Raw genomic sequence first — 11,878 nt, forward strand, 5'->3', positions numbered from 1 at the left:
TTGGACCTGCTGGTGACCCGAACCTCACAATTCACTGGACTTTCCTCCTCGGGGTGATTCCTCTCTGAGCTACTTAGGGAAGTTTCCCAAATCATTTTCCACTGACTTAGAAGATGGTGGGCAAGATTAGGGAGTAAACTAAGGATGAAAGAAGTCTATGCATCAGAGTTCGTCTGGGGAGACTGTGTGCTTTGGGAGCTGAACGCTCAAGAATTTGGGTACATTTGAGAATCAGTGCTCAATACAAAGATTCAACCGTCAACTCTGCTCAGGCCTCAGCCTTGACCTGGATTCCATCTCCCATGTGGCCCTGGGCTCTGACCAGTGTCACAGGAGCGCCATCTTGGCTAATCCTCAGTGACGGGCCCTCGCTGGCCAGGGCAGCTGCTGGCCTCTGTGAGCAGGGACTGTGACCCTCCAGCAGCGGGAGGGACCAGGGTGTAGAGGGAGGGAACGGGGAGGAGGTGACTGGTGTGTCCCAAACGTGGGCTGGCTCCAGGCCTTTCTTCCCATCTGAGAGCGGGCGGTTTCTGCTGAGCTTTTTATAAAACATGCAGAGTCGGCTTTCTGTCTGATCTTGTTAGAAGTCACCATTTCCTTCTCTCTGGGGCCGCTTTCACCTTTGTGACTGGGTTTGGGTCCCTGCTCTTTCTGTAGGAGTAATTATGGTTCATTTCACCAAAACCTTGAAGTTGATGGTGGTGTTGCAGCAAGGGAGACCCATTCCAGGGCTTGAAAGGGGGACTCTTGTCTAACACTCGGAAATGTATTGTCCAAGGAGACACATGCGTTGACAAAGCAAGAGGCTTCTTTGGGAAGGGGCCACCAGGCCAAGAGCAGGAGGGTGAGGACTGCTCTGCTACATGGATCTCGGTCTTGGGTCTTATGGTGATGGGATTAGTTTTCAAATTGCCTGTGGCCAATCACTCTGACTCAGGGTTCTTTCTGGTGATGGACTCATTGCTCAGCCAAGATGGATTCCAACCAGGATTCTGGGAGGTAGTGGGCCCCATGGCATCTCCTTTCGACCTTTACTAAACTCTTTTGGTTGGTGGTGGCTCACTGGTTCCGTGTTCTTTACCAGGACTTTCTGTTGTCAAATAACTCACACGAATGATGACTATGGTGCCTGGCCAGGGTGGGCGGTTTCAGTCAGTGTGAACTGACTTTCCCCTTAACAGTGGTTTTGAGCATTAAGTCCCTAGGAAAGCAGGGTCCTGCAGTGGATTCCCACACCGGGAATCCCCGTGCCGGGCCCAGGCGGCAGGAGTGGCTTGGAGTCCACGAGGTGAGGTTTGGCAATTGGGCAGCACAGCCCTGCCTGGGACTCACGGGCTCTATAGGACACTCTACCAGAGCCATCCCTGCTCTGTCCTGGTGCCCCCGGCCAGCCTGGAAATGCTGTGTGGAGCCGTGCAGGCTTAGAGGAGCAAGGGACATAAGGCCAGCCTTCACAGGGCTCCATTCTCGACCTTGACATACATTAGCTGTGCAGCCTCGGTCCAGGTAGGCACTTCTCTGTACCCACATTTCTTTCTTTCTCTTTCCTTCTTCAGGGTGGTTGTGATGATCGGATGACAGTGTCTGTACACTTAACCCCGGAAGTGCCCAGTAACTGACTCTTGGCTTAGGAAACAGAAGGGACAAAGAGACAGGAGGCAGTGAGAAGTAACGAGGAGGGAGAGGAAAAGGCAAAAACCTCAGCAGAAGAGGTACAGGAATTGACCTTGACCTTGACCCTTAGGTACAATGTTTGCATGACGGATGCAGACAGAAACAGCTGGCTTTGGCACCACTGGTGGTATCAACAAAACTGCATCTGAGAGCAGGGGCCTCACCACTGACGGCTCTGGAAATGAGGGAGCTGGATTTGTACAAAGGTCTCAAGGTCCTCGCAGGGGAGATGCCAACCCCCTTCTGGACATGGGGTTCACGGATGGCCTTCTCTTTTCTCTGAGGCAAGCAGCAGTTTTCTCAGTTTAGAACTTGGAGCTGATAGCTGGGAGTAACAGCGTTCTTTAAACATTTTTCTTGCCCTCCATCTGTCCCCATCTCAACTCACAGGCTCCCCTAGAAGTGCCCGGCCTGCTAGGAATTTCTTGTAACAATTCCAACCATCCCAGCTGTCGCATCCAAGAACCACTATTTTTGATAACAAGGGTCAGAGTGCTGGGGGGCCTCTTTCGTATTGAGGCCGCACCCTTGTGGTGGTGCTGGCTACACACTGAATCAGGCCTGTGGTGCAGTGTGTGTGTGTGTGTGTGTGTGATGTTGGGGTATGGGATGTCGACCCTCCTCCAGCTTCCAGCACTGTTCACTTCCAAGAAGGTAGGGCTGCATGGCTTTGAGGGGAGAGAGTTTGCCTTTGAAAAGCATTTCTGGTCGTTAGTGAAATCTCTTCCACTTCCTCTCTCTGACCCAGTGTAACTTTTTGCAACCAATTTCAATCAGGAAGGCTGAGTTTTAAGTCTACACATTTATTTGCAGACAAATTCCTCTATGGCTGCATCCTTGTGGCTTCAGTTCAGTTCAGTCGCTCAGTCGTGTCTGACTCTTTGCGATCCCATGGACTGCAGCATGCCAGGCCTCCCTGTCCATCACCAACTCCCCGGAGTTTACTCAAACTCATGTCCATTGAGTCGGTGATGCCATCCAACCATCTCATCCTCTGTCATCCCCTTCTCCTCCTGCCTTCAATCTTTCCCAGCATCAGGGTCTTTTCCAATGAGTCAGCTCTTCTCATCAGGTGGCCAAAATATTGGAGTTTCAGCTTCAACATCAGTGGCTTAGAGAAGGTGTATTCTTGCTAAAGTGCTGTCTCTGGGCTGGGGTTGGGGGCGGGGCATCACTCCGAAGAGGTGAGGGGGCACGTGTGGGCATGGGTCTGTGTTAGCCATTTTCCTCTCCCTTTCCCTTCGGAAAGCTCTAATTATGTATCTTGGAAAGATAGAAGGGGGCGTGGTAGACACACACACACACCAACATGTCTTCTCTTGAAAATTTCAAGCACAGCACTGCTGTTTTTAAGGGGCACTTGTATCTGTGCAATGGCTAAACAATGCAGGGAGATATTTATGCCTAGTACTGGCTTAAGACAGGCCTGCCCAGGATGCCATCATGTTCAACTCCATCAGGAAAGCATGTGCTCCACCATAAAAGCTTACCCAGGGCCGGGGGGGTAGGGAAGACCTCCAACTGCAGGCGAGTGAACTGTGAAAGCTCCGACCTGGAGGAGTGTTCTCTTGGTAAACGGCAGGCCACAGAGGGTCACTGGGCCCTGCTGCACGCCCCTGATGACAATTACAAAAAGGAAGCAGGATGCAACCCATAGGATGGAGGTACTGGGGGCCCTGACATCGGACAGTCTTTGTTCCTGTCCTGTTTCCTGCTTCTCCTTCCATCCCAGCCTCTCTGCCCCACTCTGAGTGAGAATGTCTCATAATAGACTGTCTCCCTTGCTTCCCATGGTTCGACATCCTGACACACACGTGACTGTGTTAAGTCTGCTCCATCTGCCGTAACAAAAGACGCCAGAGTCTTTTGGAGTCTGGAGACTTGAACCACAGACATTTCTTTGCTCAGTTTCTGCAGGCTGGACATCCAAGATCAAGGTGTTGGCAGGTTTGGTGTCTGTTGGTCTGGTGTCTGCAGCTGGCTCCCTACTGGGCTTGCAGACAGCCTCCTCCTCGCTGTTCTCTCACAAACTTTTCCCTGTGTAGCTACCTCCCCTTTCCACCTTGCCTCTAAGAGAACACCAGCCTTACTGGGTTACGGCCCCACCCACCGTTATGACCTCATTCAGTCTTCATCACCGCCTTAAAGGTCATGTCTCCTTACACAGTCACAATAGAGATCAGAGTTTCAACACGTGGATTTGGCGGGAACATGCCCCAGCCCTGGCACGGGTGTTCCTGAACTCACATATGGACACAGCACAACTACAGATGACACACAGATGACATCCCTCCCTGGGTGTGTGCCCATGCAGGCCACAGCAGGCCAGGGCAGAGCCACGTGGGCCCAGGGACATGGCCCACAGTGACACAAGCTGAGCTGGCCAGTGGGGACACATGTTGTAAGATGTCCAGTGACTCCAACTCTGGGCAAAGCCCAGGAAAGGAGACCTTTGCCCTTTAACCGGAACCCAGAATGGCAATGCGGGAGTTGGGGAGAACAGTCAGTGAGCAGATATTCCTGGGCTAATTGGAGCAGGGACAAGAAGTATCAGAGTCAGGTCATCCAGCCTGGACATGGTCCCTTCCTCCTCCTGAGGACCCTGTCCTGAATGGATGACTGAAACCCTGAGGGAAGGGGGTACTCTCCTGGGCTTCAGGTCTGGGCTCCCCACTAGGGCTTCCGGTGCCAGAGCTGCCCTGGGAAGACTCCCTCGTGCCCTCCTTGCAGGAGGGGCATCTAGGGATCAACCCCGGATCCCCAGTTAATCTGTAGGGAAACCAGTGAGAGGTGCTGCCTAGAGTCTATTGTCCAAGACGATTGTCTGGACTTGCCCTGTAGATCTGATGGTCTCTGGGGTAGGAATCAGATGGAGAGGAATAGAATCCCTCCGCCTCCCAGGCAGTGGTGGTTTGGTCGCTAAGTCTTGTCCAACTCTTGTGACCCTGTGGACTGTTGCCCGCCAGGTTCCTCTGTCCATGGGGATTCTCCAGGCAAGAACACTGGAGTGGGTTGCCATTTCCTTCTCCAGGGGTTCTTCCCGACCCAAAGATTGAACCCTGATCTCCTGCATTGCAGGCAAATTCTTTAGGGACTGAGCTATGAGGGAAGCCCCTACTGAGCGGGGTACCTTCCTCAAGAGAAATGCCTGGCCTGCGTTACCGCCATCGGCCAGCAGGGGGCGGTTCCCGTTTGCCTGAGCGCCGACAGACAGGGATTTTTCTGGTCTTTATACCATCACTCTTGAAGGGAAAATGGTGAAGTATTGCAGAACATTGAAACAGGAACAGACTCTGTCTTAAATTCTCCCTTAATTCTCTAAGAATCTCAGAATGCCGCTGACGGTGATGTTCCCTAATTGTTCTTGTTTTCTCCCAGTTTCTACCTTTTTCATTTTCAAAGATGGAGTCCTAACAGGGCTCTTGTCCTTCAGAGTCAATGCCCAAGTCCTCATATCGGCCACAAAACATTGCCCTGGGGCTTCTCTGAGCATATCCACAGGGAGCCCCCTGGCCCACGCCATTCTTTTGTTGTTTTGTTGCTAAGTCATGTCTGACTCTTTTCGACCCTGTGGATTGTAGCCCACCAGGCTCCTCTGTCCATGGGGATTCTCCAATCAAGAGTACTGGAGTGGGTCGCCATTTCCTTCTCCAGGGGATCTTCCCAACTCAGGGATCGAAGCCACGTCTCCTTCACTGGCACCTTCATTGAGCCACCTGGAAGCCCTCACCCCATTCTAGACCCTCAAACGTCAGATGTGCCGCACCCCAGGATCTGTGCGCTTGCTCGCTGTGTCCCCGCCCACCTGGAGGCCCCCCCACAGATACCCCCACGGCTGCCTTCCGCCCCCTCCTCAGGTCAGGTTCAAATGTCTCCCTCTCAGTGGGGCCCCGAGCCACCTGTCTGAGCTCTCACCTAGGCTCCCCCACCCCCAGCCCCTCCGTAGCACTCCCCACCACCTAACGCCTCTGCATTTTACTTATCATGTCCTCCCCACCCCCACCCCCAATTAGAATATTAACTCCATATATGGTTGGTTCCTTGTAGCATCTCCAGGGCCCAGACTTGCAGCTAGTAGATGTATAAACATTGTTGAATTAAAAAAGCAGTCCAGTTCACTCCCTGCTTGAAAGTCTTAAGAAATGTCCAAAACCTATAACATGCTAGAATTCGTGCTGCTCTTGCTGTGCTCCCTTCTCCCTGCGTCTCAGGGTACTGGTTTCCCTCATTTACCATCCTGCAGCCCCATCGGTCTTTTTCCTGTTCCTCAAACAGGCCTCAGGGTGTATGTGCAATTTCCACTGCCTGGGGTCCTTGGGCTCCTGCCTCATGATGAGTTTTGCCTAAGTTCTCCCTTAGATGCTTGGAATGGTCCCACTCCCAAGAGGCCATCCCTACTGTGGTACCCTCACCATGAACCGTGTTGTCTGTTTTAGTCTCTGATCTGTTTCTCTCTGGTCATTCTGAGAATCATGATTGCTTTGCTTGTTTACATGTTTTTTTCTTCCTCCATCAGAATGTCAGCTCTGTGGGAGTTTCAGAAACTGAAGAATTGGAGTGTTTTTTTACCCTTCTCACAAGCTCACTGGCTCACCTGTCGCAACTGCATGGATGCTGGCAGAAGACATGAGACTCCTGGGTCAGAACACGCGATGAAGCAGCTCAGGGGGCAGTGTGAGCTTCAGGCTCCTCCATCAGCTCCCCTCGTCTGTCAAGTTCAGGTTGACGCTGCACACACAGGGCTGGCATCACAGCTCAGGAATCGTGTGCTTAAGCAACCCCGATCATTTATCATGGGCTGCCAGCAAACCTGACCTTGGCCTTGGAGGGAGTCATCTTTATTACATGACATAGTACAAACTTCCTTTTTCTCAAAAGGGAGATCCTATCTCTTTTTTCCCAAGCTATTTTCCATACAAACATCCTTGAAAAGAATAGTGCCTGTGCTGGCAAGAGGTACAGAGATGTGAGGGACCATGGAGAACCGTCTCCCTGCAGAGGGCAGAGTTCATGAATGTGTTCATCACTGTCCCAGCCCATCACACCAGCCACCATGCTCTAAGCCACAGAACGGAAGCCATGGGGCTGCATCAGCCAAGCAGAGTTGGTGCCATTTTCAGAAACACCGAACAGGCATACAGACCAGCAGTGGTTCTATGGAAAAAGCACCTTCTTTATTGCTTTCTGTATCCTGGATTTTCATTCTGAAATTTCTCTTGGCTTGCTCCTGTCTGGAAAATGAGATAAAAGCACCATTTGAACCTGACATAGCAATGATGGAACAGAGTTGTTTCTGGGAGATGCTTAAGGATTGTGGTGGAAAATAATAATTTTAAAGATGACTTTTGTTTAGGAAACTCCAAGGTTAAGACAGACACTGTGTAAGGCAAGAAGGTGAGCCTCTACAAAAGGAAATAACTGGGGGAGGTGTTTGGCGGGCTATAAGAAGAAACTGTTTATCTCTGCTGTCCATATACATTCAGAGTCTGGGGTATCTTCCTGGACAGATCATCAGGCATGAGACCAGAGGCTGACTGCAAACTTTAGGTGACCCCCACGTCCCACATCCAGTCAATCATGAAGACTGGTCTTTCCGGATTCCTGGTTCCTTCCTGTCCCATCCCTGTGACCCCTACCAAGTTCACAACATTCTTGTCAACCTCTGGCACCATTTCTTCAGCTTTCTAGTAGATTTCCCTGCCTCCAGTCCGTTGTCCACACCTCTGCCTTGGAGATCTTTCCAAAATGAAATTCTGATTGTGTCATTCCCCTTCTTCAGACTTTTCAGTGATTTCCTATTTCCTTTAGGATAAAGCTCTAATTCAGAAGGGCTCATGAGATGAGACCCTGCTTGCACGACTTCTCCCCTTCTGCTCCACTCTGACTGCCTCTCCCGTTCATGCTCTTTGTTTCAGCCACAATTCAAGTGTTCCCCTGGGCAAGAATGCCTTCTCCACCATTCTTGGGAAAATGTTCAGAGTTCCAAGAAAAAGCAGCCGAGGAATCAGGAAATAATAATCTTAAAAGAATTAAGGCTTAACAATCAACATAGGAACATTTCTGCTCTGGAGGCATCCACTGCTACCGAGTGGAAAGTGAGAGCAGGAAACGCTGACATTGGGTAAAAAGCTCATTTGGGTTTTTCTGTGAGAGCTTACTTCTGAGAGATTCTTACAATAGAATCCAAAGACAGGGTCAAATCGCTGGGAAATGGGCCCAGAGTGAGTAGGAGAGACGTGATGGAAATTGAGTTGGTCTTGCTGGCAGCTGTGGCCCTGTGAAAAGTGTGCTATGCCTATGTCTCCTGACACTTGATTAATTCTTGCAAAATAAAAACAAATGACTATATGCATAGTATACTTAACACAAACCTTATGAGTAGGTTTCTGAGAAATAAGGATAAAACAATAGATGTCTTTGGCATGCCTCCTGATCCTTCTCCTTTCAGTTAAGGTCTCTTCCTCCAGGAAGCCACCTTGACCTTTAAATCTGAGGTTTGTTGCCCCTCTGGTGTTCTCCTTACTGCTTTCCTACTATTTACTAGACTACATGGAGGATGACTGCATTGGTGACCCCCAGAAGAAACATACCTCCTATTTGCGTTAATTTACATGACCCCTCCCACACCGACTGTGGGAGTGATCGTGTGACTTGCTTCAACTACCAGGACATTAATCAGTGAAACAGATAATTGCTAGGACCTGTATCCTGGGGCTTGTTTCCTTAGAACCCTTCTCCTTGGAAGCCAGTCACCACACCTTCAAGAAACCCAGGCTTGGCTACTGAAACATGTGAGACCCTGGTGGGATGATGGCCACCTTGGACCTTCCACCTCTCTCCCTGCCAGGCTTCCAGCTGAATGCAACTGTTTCAGGATGTGAAGCAGAAGAACTGCCAGCTGAGCCCAATCCACCCACAGACTTTTGAGAAACAAAGCATCATTTTTGCTTTTTAAATTTTTAGCCAAAGAGTTTTATGATGGTATTTGACAGCAATAGGTAACCCAAACACACTGTGCTGTTATTTCTCTGTTTGCAGATAAACTGTAAATTCTTGGAAGGTAAGTTCACGTCTGCCTTGTTTTACATAGAGGATCAGTAAATACTTTTGAAAGGAGTTTTTCTGAGTCTTAGTTTAGGTCAAACCTAGCAACTTTGCTGGATTCAAGCTTTGCTCCCATCAAACAGGGGTTGATGGAGCATTTTGTTTCTACCTGCACAGAAGTTACTCATGAGAGGAAAGGCACACTCTATGACTTTTCTGTATTTCCCATGCTGAAACTAAGTCACTCCATCAAGTGAAAACCCTGGATTGCTCTAGGACACTGCTACCTTGTGGTGCTTTCTTGCTGTTCTTTGGAAGCCTGTTTAGACTGACACTTCTTAACACTTTGCTTAGAAAACACCTTTACTTCCAAACACCCAGAAGTTCTGGAGGGGAGAGGAAATGGAAGGTAGTGAGAGAAGAAGAAAAAAAAAAAAAGTTTGGATTGAATCCAGGCTAAAAATTTTCATCAAGTCAACCTCTGACTCAGCACCGAGTGTGAGGCAATTGCTGCTGCTTCTGAACTCCAGGGAGGTTTTTATTTTGACCATCTGGCAATTAATCATGGTGAACAATGCTGTCTTCCTTTGTCTTCCTGGCATTGGGTCGTGCTGTTTCATTTTTCACAGGTTTATGCCTGAGTTCCCCCAGAGCCCAGCATGCAACAAATAGCTGCCAGGGAGTGGTTTTGCTCCAAGTAACCCTACCAGAAAGTGGACCAGAAAGGACTTTGAACAGCCCAACGTGACATTGCAAAGATCCCCAAGGGCAGGAAAGCACTGGTGTTCAGAAGGAATGAGCACGTACCTGGCAACCTCACCACCAGCCTGGACTTCTGCTCCCTGCCTCTGTTGTCCCCTGGCACTGGGAGAACCAGCCTGATTTGTACCTTGGTCTTTGGAGACGTCCAACCCCAGACTGAGGTTTTCTCGGCTTTAGGAAGAGGCATGAACAGTTCACTGTCTGGCTTTGTCTCTTCCTCTCTTATCTGTGAACCCATGAATCATTTTCCCTGACATCACTGAGGTTACAAAAAGACAACGCTCCAGCTGGAAGCTTTCGGTGAAACAGAGTCTGTCCTGCCGGCTATAAGTACCAATTTATGTAATAGGGCCTCAGGGTAGCAGGAGTCTGTCTGTCTCTCTTTTTTTTTTTTAATTTTTATTGGAGTGTAGTTGATTTACAGTGTTGTGTTAGCTTCAGGTGTACAGCGAAGTGACTCAGTTATATATAACATGTATCCACTCTTGTTTTGGATTCTTTTCCCATATAGATCATTAGAGAGTATTGAGCAGAGTTCCCTGTGCTATACAGTAGGCTCTTGTTGGTTATCTATTTTATACATGGTGGTGCTGGTGGTTTAGACACTAAGTCACCTCTGACTCTTACGACCCCATGGACCTGCCAGGGTCCTCTGTCCGTGGGATTCTCCAGGTAACAGTACAAGAGTGGGTAGCCATTTCCTCCTTCAGGGATGTTCCTGACCCAGAGATCAAACCCAGGTCTCCTTCACTGCAGGCGGATTCTCTACCAACTGAGCCACCAGGGAAGCATTTTAAATATAGTAGGGTATATGTGTGTCAGTGCTAATCTCTTGCTAAGGAGGTCTTCAAAGAAGAACTTTTCTGTCAGCTGGCACAATACCTGCATCCAGTTTTTGATTCCTCTGTATCTGATGATGCCACATGTCTCAGAAATAGACACATATGTAAAATCTTTAAAAATGTGAATTTATTTACAAAACAGAAATAGACCCACAGACACAGAAAGCAAACTTTACCAAAGGGGAAAGAGGGGAATGATAAATTATGAGTTTGGAATTAACAGATACACACTATTATATGAAAAATAGATAAAAAATAATGACCTATTGTATACCACAAGGAACTCTACTCGATATCTTTTAATAATCTATAAGGGAAAACATTCTGAAAGATAATATACATGTATAACTGAATCACTTTGCTGCATGTTTGAAACTAACACAACATTGCAGATCCACTCTTCTTCAGTAAAAATATATAAATAAGTAAAAAGAAAACAGGACCTCCTCCTCCTCCTATAAGGAATGATTCTGCTGACAACCAGTGACCCGAGAAAGTGACCCTGAGCCCCGGAAGAGTTCATGGCCCCTGTGGAACCCTCAGTTTCAGCTTGGGCACACCACAAGAGGAGGTCCCAGATTTGCCGTGTCTGGACTTCTGACCCACAGACCCTGTGAGATGAAATGCGTATTCTTCTAACCACTGTCTGCACAGATGCTGAGTTTAACCCCCGCCCCTCATGCAGCCCCAGCCTGCTTGATCACACAGCGGCCTTGCCAATGCTGGGTGACTGAGCAGAGCTTTGTCCCCGGACACCTGCTTCTGAATGGGAAATGCCTTCATCTCCTCCCCTTTGCACCATCATCCCCACTCTCAGACTCCAGACATTCAGTGTGCACAGCGATATGTCAGGAGTTTTCACACCACAAGCCTTCTGGAGCCTCACAGTGATCCTGTCCATGGGGCCTGGGGTGCTAGACACAGTGCCTCCAGAAACAATCCCTTCCTAAGGTCTTAACACCCAGACAGAAGGGAGCATGGAGACTGGAGTCTAGGTTTTTCCAGCTCTGAATTCCATGCTGTTTTCACTCTGTACACTGGAATTGTAGGGAATTTTCTGAGGCTTGAGGATGAATGTTGGAAAGGGGTGGTTTCCCAAAATTACAAACTAGACCACAGTGTTAGGATTCTGGGCAGAGGGGCTTTGCCCAAGGGAAGCGCTAGGGAAGCGGCAAGTGCCCGAAGTTTCTGGCCCTCTGGGTCCTTATCTGTCTTCAGTCCTCCCCAGAACATCACACACGTAGTACAGGAAATTTGCTTTCGCTCTGGGAAAGGCTCTGAGGCTCCTGAGGATCCTCTGTCCTCTCCTTCCCTTCCTGAGATTCCATCATCAAGTATGACACCCAGAACAGTCCCACCTCAGCATGTAGTAGTCATCTCCCCATTCCTGGGAAGCAACAAGCCCAAGCAGGAGAATTGGAGAGGAGAAAGTAGGTGCTTCCTAGCAACCCCTCCTTTCGCCACTGATCCCTTCAAAAAGCAAGGGAAGAGGAGAAAAAGGGAGCATCGTGGGTGGGAGTGGGGTAAGAAAAGGGGGTTTCTAGCCTAAGCGCCTG

General features: G+C 49.1%; 1 long non-coding RNA gene across 1 annotated transcript; it reads left to right on the forward strand.

Annotated features, from left to right (window-relative positions):
- Nucleotides 1-3,728: 3,728 nt before the first annotated feature.
- Nucleotides 3,729-6,940, forward strand: LOC132346894 (uncharacterized). The gene is made up of 3 exons (XR_009496871.1): nt 3,729-3,972; nt 5,256-5,531; nt 6,191-6,940. It is a non-coding gene; the product is annotated as an uncharacterized lncRNA (long non-coding RNA).
- Nucleotides 6,941-11,878: the final 4,938 nt, after the last annotated feature.

Source organism: Bos taurus, chromosome 13 (genome assembly GCF_002263795.3).
Source record: "Bos taurus isolate L1 Dominette 01449 registration number 42190680 breed Hereford chromosome 13, ARS-UCD2.0, whole genome shotgun sequence".
NCBI lineage: Eukaryota > Metazoa > Chordata > Mammalia > Artiodactyla > Bovidae > Bos > Bos taurus.